Source organism: Antechinus flavipes, chromosome 4 (assembly GCF_016432865.1).
Source record: "Antechinus flavipes isolate AdamAnt ecotype Samford, QLD, Australia chromosome 4, AdamAnt_v2, whole genome shotgun sequence".
In the NCBI taxonomy this organism is placed as follows: Eukaryota; Metazoa; Chordata; class Mammalia; order Dasyuromorphia; family Dasyuridae; genus Antechinus; species Antechinus flavipes.
Window position 1 is genome coordinate 194,741,227 of NC_067401.1, and position 17,920 is coordinate 194,759,146.

A 17,920-nucleotide genomic window follows, 5' to 3' on the forward strand; every position below is an offset into this window, starting at 1 on the left:
CAGCTGCTATTGATCCTCCTATGCTAGACATATAGGTGTCTGCCTTAATCTTTGGCCAATGACTGGGCCAATTGGTACTTTTAATGATTGTACGATTGCACCTATGTCTACCAACCCTTCCAGTGGTATGCCATCTACATAGATAGTGAGCATAGGATGGTCAGCTATGGCAGCTGCAGAACAGAATATTCTTAGATTCTGTTGCTGGGAATCCGAATCTGGGCAACTATCACCAGATTGCCTATTAGAAGTCTGTATCAGTAAACCTGATGCTACTACTTCTCCTGGGCGATAAATCACACATTGTCTACTGGTATTAGTGACTGGGATATTATCAACACATTCCCCAGTTTCCCAAATCAGTGTATGGATGAACACTGTTTTGTCTGTGTTGTATGTACTATGTATGTATTGTGTATGTAAGCACAGTATGGTCAAATCTAATGTGTGTGGAAGCAAGGGATCTATAGGCTGGACAGGGACAGGTTTCATCTCTCTAAGGGATATCTCAGTAGTCCCAGCTGCATACAACTCCCCAGTTGTAATCCCTTTCTCCCATCAGATTGCTTCTCAGCTGATTGATCATGTCTGAGTACTGAACTTTTAAAGATTCTCTGGGTGTAATACTGGCTGCCATCATACCCCAAGTGTTTTTTCCCTAGGGCCCTGGAGCTGGGCCCCACTTCCTGATTCCCTAAGTCAATCTACATTCTGAAGCCCAATGGAAGCCTTTGTTGCATTTTGGACATGAGGTTTTGGGTCTTGTTCTCCCACCCTGTCTTCTCTGCCAACATTGAGCTTTCAGAAGCCCTATTTTACCACATTGAAAGCATAGACAAGTCTCTCTGGAAGTCCCTTGCCAAAAGGGCCCCTATCTTCCCATGTTCAGATCTTGAGAAGTCTGCATCATAGCCCGGATATAAAAGGTATTTGTGCCCACCGTGTCACAGTGTCTTATGATGTCATCTAAAGGAGCATCCTTGTGTAGTCCTAGTATAATTCTTCTACAAACCTCATTAGCATTTTCTTTAGCAAGTTGCCTTATCATAATTTTTGTTGCTACATTTTCACCAATAGTTTGTATAACAGCTGTCTGCAGATGTCCCACAAAATCAACAAAGGCTTCATTTGGACCTTGGGCTATTTTTATGAAAGCTTCCCCTTTATCTTGTCTGCCTGAGAGGATGCCCCATGTTTTGATAGCAGCAATAGCAATTTGTTCATATGCTGCTATAGGGTAATTACTCTGTGCTAAAGTGTCTGCATAAAGACCCAAATCTGCTGGTTAATCAGAGGTGACTGGCATATTAACTCCAGGTTGTCTATTTCATTGGGTTTGTATTCTACAAAATTCACTATACTCAGAAAGCCACAAGTTTTGACCAGGTTCTACATATGTCCTTGCTATAGATTTTCAATCTTTAGGGGTTAAAACTTCAAAAGTCAAATTCTCTAATAACATCTTAACATAAGACAGTATAGACCCATAAAGAGTGCAAACCTTTTTTCAGATTTCTAGATTAAACAGAGTATATTTTCTTTTTTCTTGACCTAAAGAGTCAAACTCTTCAATCACAGGGTACGCTTCTATTTTAAAATCAGATATATCCTGTGCTTCATTTTTAGTTTTTATTAATGCCGTTTGTAATGGTGTGATAGAGTGTGGACAAAGCTGCTGCATGGGTGGTGCTGATTGAGAAGCACCACACTCCTTAATTTTATCAGCACTGTACTTAACTCCTTTTTTGTCCAATTCTTCATGCTTTTCAGTTGCTTTGTCAGTATCATTCCCCTCCTGCTCTTTCTCCTTTTTCCTTACTTTAAAACTTGTGGGATTCCTTAAAGCCAATTGTATTATGTTGCATATATAGAATGTTTCCTTAGAAATCGAATCAGGACCATTATCATTGTAATATTCAACTTGTCGCTCTCCCACTAGTTTCCACTATTCTGTCTCTAATTTTTCTTCCTTAGAGAACCAAGGAGACGTATTCTAATGTATCTAAGAGTCCAATGACCTGCTCCCAAGTTACAATCAAATCTTGCTATTTTATTAACCTTACTATGTTTTCTATACACTTCCCTTGGGATGGGGAAGGCTCTTTTCTTGGTATTCATCCCATTTTAGTTGAAAAACGAAATTGACTAGTTTACTCACCCTATTTTCTGGTCACAGGGACTTCTCCCCTGAACTTAAGATCATGTCAGTCAACTACTGAGTGTAGGGCCTCATGTTTACAGCCTCAAAATGTAGTGTGCTTCTTTCAGTGCCCCACATTTGGATGTTTGGACTAGCTTTCTGGAGGACCTTGGGACCATCCTTGATCTTAATGCAGGAGTGCAGGAGGCAGGACAGCCACCACTAGGTTGGTCAAAGATAGAATGTCTATCTTCCAGTCCTTCTTACCCTTATATACCTTATTGTAATTACATCATTACAGCATACTGATTATCTATGAGTTTAGAGAACCATTATATCACCAGACTAAGTACTAAATATATATGTGAACTAGAGAACCATTATCTCATCAATTCCACTGAGTTAAAATCTTGTTTCAAGTAAAAAAACTCCAGAGTTTTTTCCCTTTCAATCTGATTTTGCACATGATGGAAATATGTTTAGAAGAATTGCACATGTTTAATCTATATCAGATTGCTTCCTGTCTAGGGGAGGAGAAAAAGGGAGAAAAAATTGGAACACAAAATTTTGCAAAGGTGAATGTTGAAAACGATTTTAGCATGTATTTGGAAAAATAAAATGCCATTAATTTAAAATAATAATTAAAGATATATAGAGAACAGGACAAACTAGAAATGCCCCTGGATGCAACTGGGTGACCATGACCTTTTTAAGCTAAGGTCTATAAGAGATCTCAATTTGACTAAGGCAATGCCCATTCAGTGATTAAGGCTAGGTAGAAAATGAGGCAGAGTAATCAGATGGGAAAGAAGTAAGGAAGGAAGAAGGGAAAGAAGGAAGGAAGGAAGGAAGGAAGGAAGGAAGGAAGAAAGGAAGGAAGGAAAGGGAGAAGAAAGGAAGGAAGAAAGGAAAGGGAGAAGAAGGAAGGAAGAAAGGAAAGGGAGAAGAAAGGAAGGAAGGAAGGAGGAAGAAAGGAAGGAAAGAAGGAAGGAAGAAAGGAAGGAAGGAAGGAAGGAAGGAAGGAAGGAAGGAAAGAAGGAAGGAAGGAAGGAAGGAAGGAAGGAAGGAAGGAAGAAAGGAAAGAAAGAAGGGAGGAAGGAAGGAAAGAAGAAAGGAAAGAAGGAAAGAAAAAAGGAAGGAAGGAAGGAAGGAAAGAAGGAAGCAACCATTGTACATGCAGACAGAGACAGGCTCTGTACATGCAATCCTAATTTAGACAAAAATTAGAAAGGACAAAGAAAATGTGAGTTATAGAAGAGCGCAGGAAGGATAAGAAGTGGAAAAAATGCTTAAGGTCACAGTAACTGCCCATTCTTAAACTGCCCAGGGATGAGAAGGAAAAAAATAAGTTAAATAAACGAATTAATTAAAATAATTGTAAACATACTCGGAATCAGGAGATTTAGGTTTCCCTGATATCCTAATCCCTGATATCCTTGAACAAGTTATTTCTCTGCTTGGAGCCTGGGTTTTCTCACTTAATAAGAAGAGGTTGAATTCTGGTCCCAGAAAAAAAAAAAAAAAGATCAAACATACTTCTCACCCCTCAATAAAAAGGTAAGGACAATGGGTATAAAATGATGTTATGCTATCAGATCCTGGCACTTTTTAAAAAATTATTTTGTTACAAGAAAGGGCTCAATCGATGATGGTAGTAGTAGTAGAGAAAATTGTGATATTAAAAAATCATTGGTAAAACTTTTTAAAAATAAAAATGAAAGGAGGAGTTAGACAAGATGCTCTCTAGTATAGTAGTATGTTTTTTTGGGAACCATGAAGAAACCATATGCCCTAGCTCTTGTCTCTAATAATTAATTATTACATAATTTTGGGGGGAGGAGCAGATAGAATTACAGAAAAGATAGTGAAAACTGGAGAGAATGGGAAGATTTGTTAATGAAATTTTATATCTAGTGAAGAGACCTTTCTCTCTTGTTATAACCACTGAGCCAGGCAAAGAAGTGAGAACTAACAAGCTGAAACTGCTGACAAATTTTTCCCTTAAAGCAAACATCTTTAATTCTCTTTCTAAGCTGGGTGAAGGTAGGGAACAATACAAAGAAAACATGTTTATCCTGGGCATTCTCAAAATTCTCTTAGATTCAAATTCTACCTAGTTAGTACATGGTATATTTTCTGGGAAAACCATAAAGACCCTCATGCCCAAAAGAATTTTTCCCTATCTGAACTCATATAATCAATTATTAGATTGAAATTGAAAGGGGGAATGAAATGACAGAAAAAAAATTCATGAGGGGATGAGAAGATTTATGAGATGGGAGGAAACTGGACACCTAGGAAACCAGCCAATGCCATATATCCACTACAAGGTGAAACTGGAACTAGGTCTCCTGATGACTGAGCCTTTTCCAACATGTAGGTCAGGTCATTGGCCCTGTGAGTCAAAACTCCTACAACCCCCCATCATTATTGATCATTCCTTTATGGTCTCCCAAGCCAGGAGTTGAAATTGTTCTATCAACAGAACCTAGGCTGTCCAATATTTCTAATGTCAGCCACAGAATTTTTGCCACCTGGTCCCTTGAGAATGATTTCATCTATTCTTTTCTCTCCTTCATCAAAAATGGAGACAGGGAAAGGAGATCTTTTTGGCTACTGGAGGAGGTGTAATAGGGGTTGATAACTCAGATCCAGGCAGGAATAGTTCCTATCTAGTGGTTCCACTCACTTGGTAATTCCTTGGAAATATTTTTCCCCCAGGGGGCCAATGGAATCCCCATCCTGTTCCCTTACCTTACAGTGCCCCACCCAATAATCTCCCTGCATATCTCCACCCCTTCCTGCTTGCCAGCCAGCTATAGCAAGAGGGAATATACAGTGCCTGACCAGCTACCAGCAGATCTTCCAGGCCCTTTGCTTCTTCCCGTGGGGCCATTAGCAAAGGAAATTAATACAAAAAGTCCAGCTTTGACGCAAAGCTTGAGGAGCCAGGAAGCCAGTAGCTGAGACAGCCGTCCTCAGTTCACCTGCCTGCCCCACCCCCTCCAACTCCTTTTGCCTTTCTGCTTAGGACTGGGCCATACTAGAAAATAAGGGTAAATTTGGTCTGATTTGGGGCCAAAGGAAAGGCCCCATAGTTACATTAGGATATAGGAATGTTGGAGGTGGAGAGGACAAAGAGTAAAGATTGATGTGGAAAATGTGTAGGTGGGTAGCTTAGGTATTTTTAGATATTCAGTGTATTGCTTTAAGTGTTTAAGAGGTGGTATTGGTACTCCCAGGGCTTCCTAGGGCTCAATAAACTGCAGTGACTCCCTATTGCCTCCAAGAGTAAATACAAAGTTCTCTGGCACTCAAAGTCCTTCCTAACTTAGGCTCTTTCCACTCTTACAATATTTTTACACCTCATTCCTTGCTACATACTTTTAAATTCAGTGACATTTACCTCCTAATTGTTCTCCAAACAAGACATTGCAGCACTCAGTTCAGTTTCTAAGGATTTTCTCTGGCTATCCCCCATGTTTAAAATAATCTTCCTCCTCAGAAATTTGTGACCAAAGATGAACTAGGGACCATTATTGATCACAAAATAGAAAATTTTGATTACATCAAATTAAAAAAACCTTTGTACAAACAAAACGAATGCAAACAAGATTAGAAGAGAAGCAATAAACTGGGAAAACATCTTCACAATTAAAGGTTCTGATAAAGGCCTCATTTCCAAAATATATAGAGAATTGACTCTAATTTATAAGAAATCAAGCCATTCTCCAATTGAGAAATGGTCAAAAGATATGAACAGACAATTTTCAGATGATGAAATTGAAACTATTTCCATTCATATGAAAGAGTATTCCAAATCATTATTGATCAGAGAAATGCAAATTAAGACAACTTTGAGATACCACTACACACCTGTTAGATTGGCTAAGATGACAGGAAAAAATAATGATGAATGTTGGAGGGGATGCGGGAAAACTGGGACACTGATGCATTGTTGGTGGAGTTGTGAACAAATCCAACCATTCTGGAGAGCAATCTGGAATTATGCCCCAAAAGTTATCAAACTGTGCATACCCTTTGATCCAACAGTATTACTTCTAGGCTTATATCCCAAAGAAATAATAAAAAAGGGAAAGAGACCTGTATGTGCCAAAATGTTTGTGGCAGCCCTATTTGTAGTGGTTAGAAATTGGACATTTTCCATTCATGTAATGGATGCCCATCAATTGGAGAATGGTTGGGTAAATTGTGGTATATGAATGTTATGGAATATTATTGTTTTGTAAGAAATGACCAGCAGGATGAATACAGAGAGGCTTGGAGAGACTTACATGAACTGATGTTAAGTGAAATGAGCAGAACCAGGAGATCATTATATACTTCAACAACGATACTGTATGAGGATGTATTCTGATGGAAGTGGATTTCTTTGACAAAGAGAAGATCTAACTCATTTTCAATTGATCAATGATGGACAGAAGCAACTACACCCAAAGAAAGAACACTGGGAAATGAATTCAAAATGTTTGCATTTTTGTTTTTCATCCTGGGTTATTTCCATCTTTTGTATCTAGGATATACTGTGACATATTTAACATGCATAGGACTGCTTGACATCTGCGAAAGGGGGTGGAGGGAGGGAAGGGAAAAATCGGAACAGAAGTGAGTGCAAGGGATAATGTTTTTTTTTGTTTTTGTTTTTTGCAAGGGATAATGATGTAAAAAATTACCCTGGCATGGGTTCTGTCAATAAAAAGTTATTTAAAAAAATATGAAAAATTCAAAAAAAAAAATCTTCCTCCTCATCTCCACCTACTAGCTTCTCTGGTTTCCTTTAAGTCTCCAGTAAAATCCCATTTCCAACAGAAAACCTTTCCCAATTTCCTTTAATTCCAATACCTTCCCTCTATTATTTCCTCTTTATTCTATATATTGTTTGGTTTTAAGTATTTTATATGTTGTCTTTCCCATTAGATTATGAGCTCCTTGAGGATAAGGATTTTCTTTTGCTTCTTCTGGTATTTCCATGGCTTAGCATAGTAGCATCCTACTACATGGAAGATGCTTAATATTTCATGATTGATTAAATAAGTCAGTGAGTTTGTTGTGACTGTGACATATTTAACATGTATAGGACTGCTTGCCATCTGAGGGAGGGGGTGGAGGGAGGGAAGGGAAAAATTGATTAAATAAGTCAGTGAGCTTGTAAACAGGTATGAAGACCCTGGCTTTGCTGTGAGCACACACGGCTCTGTTTGGGAGCTGGGGGAAAATGGAGGTGTGGAGGCGTATGTAAGTGACTGGATGTGTATCATTGAATCTTTATTGAGACTGAGACCTGGTTGGTGGGGGCGTCATTTTTCTCTTGGTGACCTTTCGGACCTCTGGAAGGACTTTGTTCATACTCTCTTATATATTTATTATTTACTTTAGTTTATATAAGAAGCAATACAGGTAGCGTGGATTTTAAAAGCCAGCCTTGGAATCAAGATGAATTAAGTTTTAAGTCCTGAATCTTACATAAAGGAGCTATGTGACTCCAGACAAGTTAATTAACCTCTCAGGGGTCCATGAGCCATGGACAAGTTACTAATCTGTATTAGTGAAGAGTTTCCAGTCACACTGATGAAACTGTAGGCTTAGACCCTGCTTTCCTTATCTTCTCCACAAGAGACCAACACCAAACTTTGTATATTATTTTCATAGATTTTATCACATCCCTCCTCTCCCCCAACAATTACACTGTAAATTCTTTTGAGAATAGACCTCCCTCAGTTTCCTCGTCTATAAAATGAGAAGTTTAAAATTTTGAAGTCTCTTCCATCTCTGAATACATGACTCTTATGACTTATGTTTTTAATTTCTCCTGCAGTCTAGCACTGTTCCTTGCACACAATGAGTACTGAATAAACTAAACTGAATTAAACTATTTGTCCTTTGTCTTCAAAGAGGACCGATGACATCATTAAGTGATATCTTGACTTCTGTATGAAATGGATTTAAGTGAGGCAGAATTGCACAAAGTCGTCAGCTCACTTTCTCTTCCAAAATCATTAGAGATCAGTGGCAAGACAAAGTCAAGACAACTGTGATGGCTTTGGTTGTACAGGGCATCTTCAATGTCTCACTAAGCTCTAAGGACTCCACAGCCCCTGCTTTAGCAGCCTTCATGGGTGTTGGAACAAGTTACTCTATCTGCCCATGTCACCATGGGAGTCTTCATATACTCGGGGTAGACATCCCCTTAAATCAGCAAAGAGTTTGAGACCTCTTGGTTACTTTTAACTTGATTTAGTCCTTCTGCCACTTTATAGTTGCCTATGCTAGCTTCTTGGAGTCATTGGTGAGGGTTGAGTGCCAGTAGTCACCAAAGGTGGATGAACAACCCTGAAAAGGGCTGGGCAAGCCTTCATACTGGAAGTGCCAGTCCTGCAAAGTAGCTTCAAGCCCTCCTGACCAAATGAAAACCTGTGAACCTCTAGAACTTAACTGAAAGTGTCTAGGAGTATATAGCTAGTTTGGCAAAATTTTCAGCAGCTTCCCAATCCCTATGACCATCTTTTTTCTACTATAAGAAGAGTATCTGAGCAGACCCCCACTCTCTGTGGCAGAGCTAGGTCTGGGGAAAAGCTAAGGGAAGAACTGAGATCCAAGGAAGTTGAGTGATTTGCCAGAGCTCACATTGATCAGCATTCAAAACCAGGGCCTCTATCTACCTCCCTATCCAGTCTCCCTTGTTTGGTACCATACTACCAGAAGTAGCCGTGTGTGACATTTTGAGCACCTCCATGATTGACAGAAATCTTTCATTTCTCTAAGGACAGATTTAATCTCAAGAAGACAAGGATACTGTGATCAGGGGTCAAAGTCTCATTCTAGAACCATCTGATGGTGAAATGTTAATTTCTAATCAATGAGGTCTAAATTAAACTCTTTCTAGGCAGAAAACAAACCACCTCAGCTACCCTATTTGAAAGGCTGAGTATTGGAGTGCTGGGGAGCAGGAAGGAGAGGATAAACTATGGTCTTGCCCCTTGGGCTGAGTCGTGGCGGGGCTGATGTCCCCAGTGAAAGTTAAAAAGAAATTGCCTCCCTTACATCCCAGCTAAAAATAGCCCTAGACAGCAGTAACAGCAGCAGCAACCAAGTTGCTGGAGCTGCAATGAAAGGAGGAGGAAGACGGAGACTCAGATGTTTTTCTTTAAATCTAAAAGCAGTTTAGCAGTTGGAGGAAAGGAAGGGGGAGGAGGAGGGATGGGGGTAGGAAGTGAATGGGATATATAGAAATCCAGAGTCTGGTGGGGGTGGGTCTCTCCTCCTCTCTCCCTAGATAGGGCAGCTGGCCGTCTTGGGTGTGTCTCAGAGTCATGTGGGTTGTGGGAGGAGTTCTATTCGGGAAGCTCTAGCAGTTGGGGGGAGGGATGGGGGAGGTCTCTATCTCCAAGAGAACAAACTGAGGGGGAGAGGAGAGACAATGTCTATCTTGATGAGTCTTCCCAATTCTTCCAAGAAACCTTCGCTGACAACTCCAGCCCACAGGGACCACTCCTTCCTCTTTCTGTACCAGTTTCCCATACACAGCTTTGTATTGTTGATTGCCTCTTTAAGTCTGTATCTCCCTCAACCAGATTGTGAGGTCCTTCCTTTGGAGAGGCAGGCAAGGCACATGAAAAATTTCCTGAAAATTGGAAATGTAATGACAATAATTTAGTAAATAAATATGATTCGCACCGAACAAAAAACAGAGAGAGAGAGAAGGAGAGGAAGGACAAAGATCTCTCTCCTCTGAACTTATTGTCCACTTTAAACTCGTTCAGTGCAATAAATATTTATTTAGCACCTTCTATAGACAAGGCTCCATGCTGTTTGAAAGAGATACAGAAATAATAATAATAATAAAAAAGACAAAATTGTTCAACTGGAGTAAATAGATAAGAGTCCTGAAGCTCTGGATGTGTGATTCAGCATACCAAACTGGCTGGCTATTCCATGCAACATGGGTGGTAATTGATACTCTGACTACTTTTGGTGACACATGTATACATATATTGTCTGGAACTCTTTTCATAATGACAAGAAAGAAAGATAAAAAGAAAAATAAGGAAAGAAAGAGAGAGAGAGAGACGGAGGGAGAGAGGGAGGGAGGGAGGGAGGGAAGAAGGAAGGGGAGGGAGGAAAGAAGTAGAAAGGAGGAAGAAAAGAAGAAGAAAGGAGAAAGAAAGAGAAAGAAAAATGAAGGAAGAAAAGAAAGGAAGTAAGAAAGAAAAGGAAGAAGGAAGAATGGAAAAGAGAAAGAGAGAGAAGAAAGGAAGAAAAGAAGGAAAGAGAAGGAAAAGAGGGAGGGAAGAAGAAAGAAAATAAGGAAGGAAGAAAGAAGAAAGAAAAAAAGACAAGCAAAAAAAAGAAGAAAAGAGAGAGGACAAGAAGAAGGAGGAGGAGGATAGTTGTCTTTCATTCTTAAAGAGGACCAAAATGACATCATTATGTTGGAAATGTGTTCTGACTCTAGCTGATTAGACCAATATGAGCTCAAGAGGTTCTATGACATGTCAGGCATAAATAGTGCACATGAACATTTAGAGTGGGGATGTCTCTAAATTTGCACATTTCACATTTCTTTTGAGCTATTGCAATTCTGTTCATAGAACATGGCACCTTCTTTGATGTAGGCACACCATGCCAGGCAGTCCTGTGCCAGTGTCTCCTATGTCATATGAACAATTCCAAAGTTCTTCAGAGAGACTTTAAGAAGGTCCTTGTAATGCTTCTGACCTCAATGTAAAAATCTGTCTTGTGTGAGTTCTCTATATAATAATCTCTTAGACAAATGTACATTTGGCATTTGAACAATGTGGCTAGCTACATAGATGATGAAGTTGATACATGTGTTGCTGGAACTAGTTCAGTGTTTAGAAGACTCCAAAAGAAAGTATAGGAGAGGAGAGATATGGCCAATCTACAACTCTATAACTCCAATATGGAGTTGTGCTCTCTGCGCTAAAGTCTGAATTCTTGGCAATTTAGATCAAGGAAGAACCTCAGTGTCTAGTACCTTATCTTGCCAGATAATCTTCAGAATCTTCCAAAGACAATTCAAATGGAAGTAAGTCTATTTCTTGGTATGGTGCTAGTATATTATCCAGATTTCTCTTTCTTCTCCCCATACTTTCTTTCAGAGCCTCCAAAATACTGAGCCAGCTCTGGCAATACATTTGTCAACATCATTATCTATATGTATACTCCTGGAAAGTATATTGCCAAGGTAAATGAACTTATCCACAACATTCAAAATTTCTCCATTTCCTATAACCAATGGTTCCACATATGTATAGTCCTGGTATTAGCTGGTGGAGAACCTGTGTTTTCTTGGTGTTATTTGTTAGGCCAAAATGAGCACAAGCAGTAAAGAACTAATCTATACTTTGTTCCGTATCAGCCTCAGAGTCTACACTGAATGCACAATTATCTTCAAACAAAATCACACATCAACTCTCTCTCTATTTTAGTCTTGGCTTGTAGCCTTTTCAGTCAAATAATTTACTATCATTGTGGTAGCTAACCTTGATCCTCAATGAAGGCATCTAACAACACTGCTGAAAACATCATGCTCAAAATATGGAACCAAGCACATAGCCCTAGTGACTGGGAAAGTTTGAGAAGATCATGTATTATCTAGTATCCATGAAAGTATTCCTTCCATCTTGAAACTGACATAAAATGCTGATAAACTTCTCTAGACAACCAAATTTTGCTATAATTTTCCACAAGCTAATATGACTGATAGTATCAAAGGCTTTAGTCAGATCTAACTATGTAAATATAGCGACTTCTGTTCTATTTCTGGCATTTTTCTTGTTATTAATGGACAACAAACAAGATAATAACTGTTTCTTGGCCCTTTCTGAAGCCACATTGTCTCTCAGATAGATAACCATCTTTCAGAAGAAAGATTAGCTTGCCAGCAATGACTAAGAAAGAGACCACCTTGTAATTATCATAGGCCTATTTCCTTTTCTTTTAAAGAGATGGACAAGGGATGCAATCTTGAACTCTTGGGAGATAACCTCCTCTTGCTATGTATCCTAGAAAATTTCAGTTAGTTTTTTATATGAGCAGTGGATCCCCTGCCCTGTAAATCTCAGTTGAAATAGAATCGGCACTAGGCACTTTTCCACGCAAGAGAGCCTAAAGGCATTAAAAACCTCTTTTTCAGTTAGAAGTTCAGCTAGAGAGGGGACTGACTTAAACCTGAAGTATATATTCAATGACTCTAGAGTTAATTGATAACAGTCTGTTGAGAATTCTATGGAAGTGTTCAGCCCATCTCTCCAGCAACATATCCTTATCATTAATCAATGTGACTCCATTGGCACTGAGTCATTGAAATGAACCATAGGTCTTTGGATCATAAATAGCCTTAAGGGCATCATAAAAGTGTTTTGGATTGTTGCTATTAGTATACAACTGAATTTTGTCCACCTTCTTACTGAGCTAAAAATCCTGCATCTCTCTTAAACTTTGCTTATGTTGTACTTTTGATGGAGTTAAATGCTATTTTAGAGATGGATGAACTAACCTGCTATTAAACCTATGGAGATCTTGTTTTTTATTTAGCAGCTTTTGAATTTCCTCATTATTTTTGTCAAATCAGTCTTGATATTTGTAAGTACTGTGGTCCAGATGAGTAAATGCAGTACTATATACCAAATCTCTGAAAACTGCCCATTCCTTTTTTGCTCCACTATTGCCAACCTAGTGTTGGTTCAGCTTTCCCTCCAAGTTAGCAAGGAACTGTTCATACTTGGAGAAGTGCTCTAAACTGTTGACATTAAGTCTTCTAGTTGTCATCTTGCCTTGCGGTCACAGCTTTTGTTAAATGGGAATATTTAGCTTAGAGAGGATAAATCCATCTCAGTCCAACATTCTACACCACACATTGCCTTTATTACTGTCACACCCTGTCTGTCTCTTCTCCTTTTAAGAACATAGTCTATTAAACGCCAATGTTTGCTGTAAGGGCGCATCTACAAATTTTATTGTATTTAGTTAAATGGAAGACAATGTTGGTGATAAGAAGGTTATGAAATGCACAAGTTTTTAATAATAAGTGACCTTTCCTGTTTCTGTTTCTGACTCCATTCCCCCCAAGGAGTCCCGGCCACATCTGTTAGTCTGTGTCTACTCTGGCATTAAACTAACCTAGAATTATAAGCTTGTCTTCTTTTGGTACATAGATGACAAGAGTCTATATGTCTTCATAAAACTTTTCTTGATCATATGTGGGAGCATGCTCCCTGATGAAAATAGTGGCATTTTTTCCAGTGTATCAATAACATTGTCATTCATTCCTTTTGCGAAGTTTATAAGCTTATTGACTAAATTATTTTTATTGCAAAACTTATGCTAGCTTCATGGTTTTCCCTTTCCCTGTAGCCACTACAGAAAAACATGTATTCAGCTCCAACTTCTATAAACTGGCCTTCATTTGCCAGCCTTGTTTCATTCAGAGTTACTATTTGGATGTCTTAGCTGCAGAGTTCTCTCACAATAAGAATTATTCATTTTTTAGATCTAATGGCTTTCATGTTGTCCATAAGTGTGCCCATGTTTGATGTCCTGAGATAGTGAGTAAAATCATCTTCACACAAGTTTTTGTATCTTTTCCTTTTATGTTTCAACATAGGGTGGGATCCCCACCTGCTTGCCTGTGGTAAGCAGGTTAAGGGATGGGTAAAGCAGATAATTTTTAGGCTTCTTTTTCAAGCCCTTTCCTCATGCCAAGAGGTGAATAGGGTAGTCCTTTAAAAAGCCAACCTAGAAAGAAAGCAGAAAGCTAGAAAATAGTGTTTATAGCAAGTGTCTCTGACAAAGGTCTTATTTCTGAAATATATAGAGAACTGAGCCAAATTTATAAGAACATAATCCATTTCTACTTAATAAATGGTCAAAGGATATGAATAGACAGTTTTCAGATAAAGAAATCAAAGCAATCTATAGGCATATGAAGATGTTTTCTAAACCATTTTTCATTAGAAAATGCAAATTAAAACAATTCTGATGTACCACTTCATACCTCTCAGATTGGCCAATATGACAAAAAACTATTTGGAGAGGATGTGGAAAAATTGAGACACTAATGCACTCTTGGTGGAATTGTAAACTTATCTAACCATTCTAAAGAATAATTTGGAACTATGCCCAAAGAGCAATCAAACAGTGCATACCCTTTGATTTAGCAGTACCACTACTAGGTCTGAATCCCAAAGAGATAATAAAAAAGGGGAAAGGGCATACATGTGCAAAAATATTTATAGCAGCCCTTTTTGTGGTGGCAAAATATTGGAAACTGAAGAGGTGCCCATCAATTAAGGAGTGGCTGAACATAAATGGCTGTGGTGTATGTAATGGAATACTATTGTGCAATAAGAAATGATGAACAGGGAGATTTCAGGAAAAAAAAAACTGGAAAGACTTGTATAAACGGATGCAAACAAAGTGAAATGAGCAAAACCAGAAAAACATTATATATAGTATCAACAATATTTTGTGATTCAAGAAAAATACAAAGGATTTGTGAAGGAAAATGCTATCCACATCCAGATAAAGAATTGATGGACTCTGAATGCAGATTGAAGAAGGTTTTTTTCACTTTCTTCTTTTTTCTGGTTTTTATTCCTTTGATCTGTTTTTTTCTTTCACAATTGTGACTAAATAATGTTTTACAGGATAGCATGTGTATAACATCAAATTCCCTACCATTTTTACAAGAGGGGAGGAGAGAAGAGAGGAAAAACATTTGGAATTCAAAATCTTGTAGAGATGAATGCTAATTTTTTGACATGCAAGTGGGAAAAAATAAAATACTATTTTAAAAAATTAAAAGGTTGCTCAGATACCCAGATGGACTGCCAAATCTTAATGTTGCTTCAGTACAGTACGAAAAGGATACCTGTGTGAAAGCTTGTGACTTCAGCTTCCAGTGTATCCACACTATTTCTTTATCATTTCCTTATCACCACAGAAGTAGGTAATAATGGTAAAATAGTATAGGTAATAACTTTTGATTCAAGCATAAATTTGATTTAGTTGAGGCAGAGTTGCCTGAAGTCATCAAACACCCTCACTATCTCTTCCAGAATTATTGGAATTCAATGGCAAGACAAAGTTAAGACAACTAGTGATGGTTCAGAATGTAGTGGATGACTGTGACATTCTCAATGTCTAACCAAGTTTTAAGCACTCCATAGCATTTGCTTCAGCAGCCCTTATGATTTTTGGAATAAATTATTATCATCATCTGCCTATCCCATTGAAAGAAATCTTCACATGCTTAGAGTAGACACTCCCCTAACTCATTTGAAGGGTTTGAGATCCCTCAGTTTTCTTCAATCTAGTCTAGCCATAGTTAATGTGGTGTTGCACTGGGAATGCTACAGCTTCTTCGAGCTATAGATGAGAGTTGGGGGAATCAAGTGGACATCAAAGGTGGAAAACAGTCCTGAAAAGACCTAAGCAGCTCTCACATCAGCGTTACTAAGCTTCCCTCAATATGCCCTATATCCCCAAAAAAGAAGAAAGGAAGCAAAAAAGAAGAAAGTAGAAAAAATATACTAGAGGATCAAGTGCATATTTTGATGCAAATTTTAAAAAATAATTTTGTTATAATTTATCTGTTTGCACAAATGCAGAAATAATTGTATAAGTATTTTAATTTTACTTTGAAATAAAAATTTTCATTTTTACTCTATGGATAAAAAAGACACACTGTATCAATCCTTCAAGGCATTCTTAAATTCCAATCCTTCTAAAGCACTTGCTACATGCTACATACTATGTTAAGAGCTGGGGATACAAAAACAAAATTGATTACAATTCTTGCTCTCAAGATTATATTCTAGTATGGGAAAACTACAAGGAAGTAGAAAGTGCTGACTAGGAAGGGCTTTTTTTTTTCTTGTTTGGAAAGGTAAATGAATGATGAATGTATCGAGTTGATTGTCACCCTTTCCAGAAGCAAGAGCGATATTAATTTAATTAGTTAACTTCTAGAACTGGAATTATTATAATTAATTATTTAATGATTTAATTTATTAAATTATTAATACTATTTTAATATAACATTAATAATTACATAATTATAATGTTTATTATAAATATTTTAAGTTATAAAATATAATACAAATTATATAAAGTATAATTAGCATAAATATAAGACTCAATATATTAATAATTTAATAGTAATATTAACTTAACTTCTAGAACTGGAAAGAAGGATAGGAATGAGAAAACTAGATGATGGTTGAGAAGATGGGCAGGAGTCTGTATCTCAAAGAGATCATAAAAGAGAGGAAAGTACCCACATATGAAAAATGTTGGTAGCAGCTCTTTTTGTGGTGACAAGGGAACTGGAAATTGAGGAGATGCCCATCAGTTGGAGAATGGCTGGATAAGTTATGGTATATGAATGTTATGGAATATTATTGTTCTATAAGAAATCATGAGCAGGCTGATTTCAGAAAAGCCCGGAAAGACTTACATGAAGTAATGCTGACTTCACAGTGACCAGAATCAAGAGCACATTCTATACAATAACAGCATGTTGATATGATGATCAGCTATGGTAGATTTAGCTCTTCTCAGCAATAGTTTTCCAAGACAATGCCAATAGACTTGGAATAGAAAATGCCATCCACATCTAGAAAGAGAACTACAAATGTGGACTGAAACATTCTATTTTCACCTTTTTTTATTCTTGTTTGTTTCATTTTTCTCTTGTCTTTCCCTTTTGTTCTGATATTTCTTTCATAACATGACTAATATGGAAATATATCTAAAATGATTGCATATTGTATAATCTCTATCAGATTGCTTGTTAACTTGGTGGGGGGGAGGGGAGGGAGATTATGGAGGGAGAAAGAAAAAAATTTGGAACTCAAAATTTTACAAAAATGAATGTTGAAAATTATCTTTACATGTAATTGGAAAAATAAAATACCATTGAAATTTTGAGAGCGAGAGAGAGACAGAAAGACAGACAGACGCAGAAAGAGACAGAGAGAGGAAGGGAAGAAGGGAGGGAGGGTGAGAGGCAGAAAGACAGAGACAGAGAAGATAGCCAGAGGAGTAAGTACAACATGGTGACACATGGGCAAGGTCAGACTGATATAATGGGCATTTAAACCCTGACTACATCCTTAGTACTTGGAGACTCATTATAAGCCTTGAGGCCAAAGTTCCTTTGGTTGCCCAGGCTGTATGCTCAGAACTCCATGAGAAGTACCTCAACCACAACATACTTAAAGGAGCTATTCCTCTGCTGTGACCACTGTTATCTGAAGCAAGAATATATATAGGATACAGTGAAAGGAGCCATGAATTTAGAAGCAAAGCTCCTAGTTCAAATCCTATGATGATTCCTATCTGTGTAATCTTGGCTAAGTTACTTAACCTCTTAGGGCCTCAGTTTCCTCATCAGTAAAATAAAGGGCTAGTTGACTCTTAAGATTCCTTCCAACTGTATGCTTCCAAATTCTAAGCCTGCTCCATAAAACCTACATGATAACCTCTCTGAACTTCCATTACTCATGCTAGAAAGCCAAATGAATGAAGAATGTCTATTGTTTAGACTATTTTGTGGGTCAAGAGACAGTTTGCACCTAAGTAGGTACTTGTTGACCAACTGATTGGACAAGCAGCAGACACATACTATGTGAATCTGAACAAGTCACTATCCTCTAAGTGGTCTAAGACTATAAATTGTTGTGGGTTTTTAAATTTTTTTAATAATATTTTTCTCAATTATATGTAAAAACAATT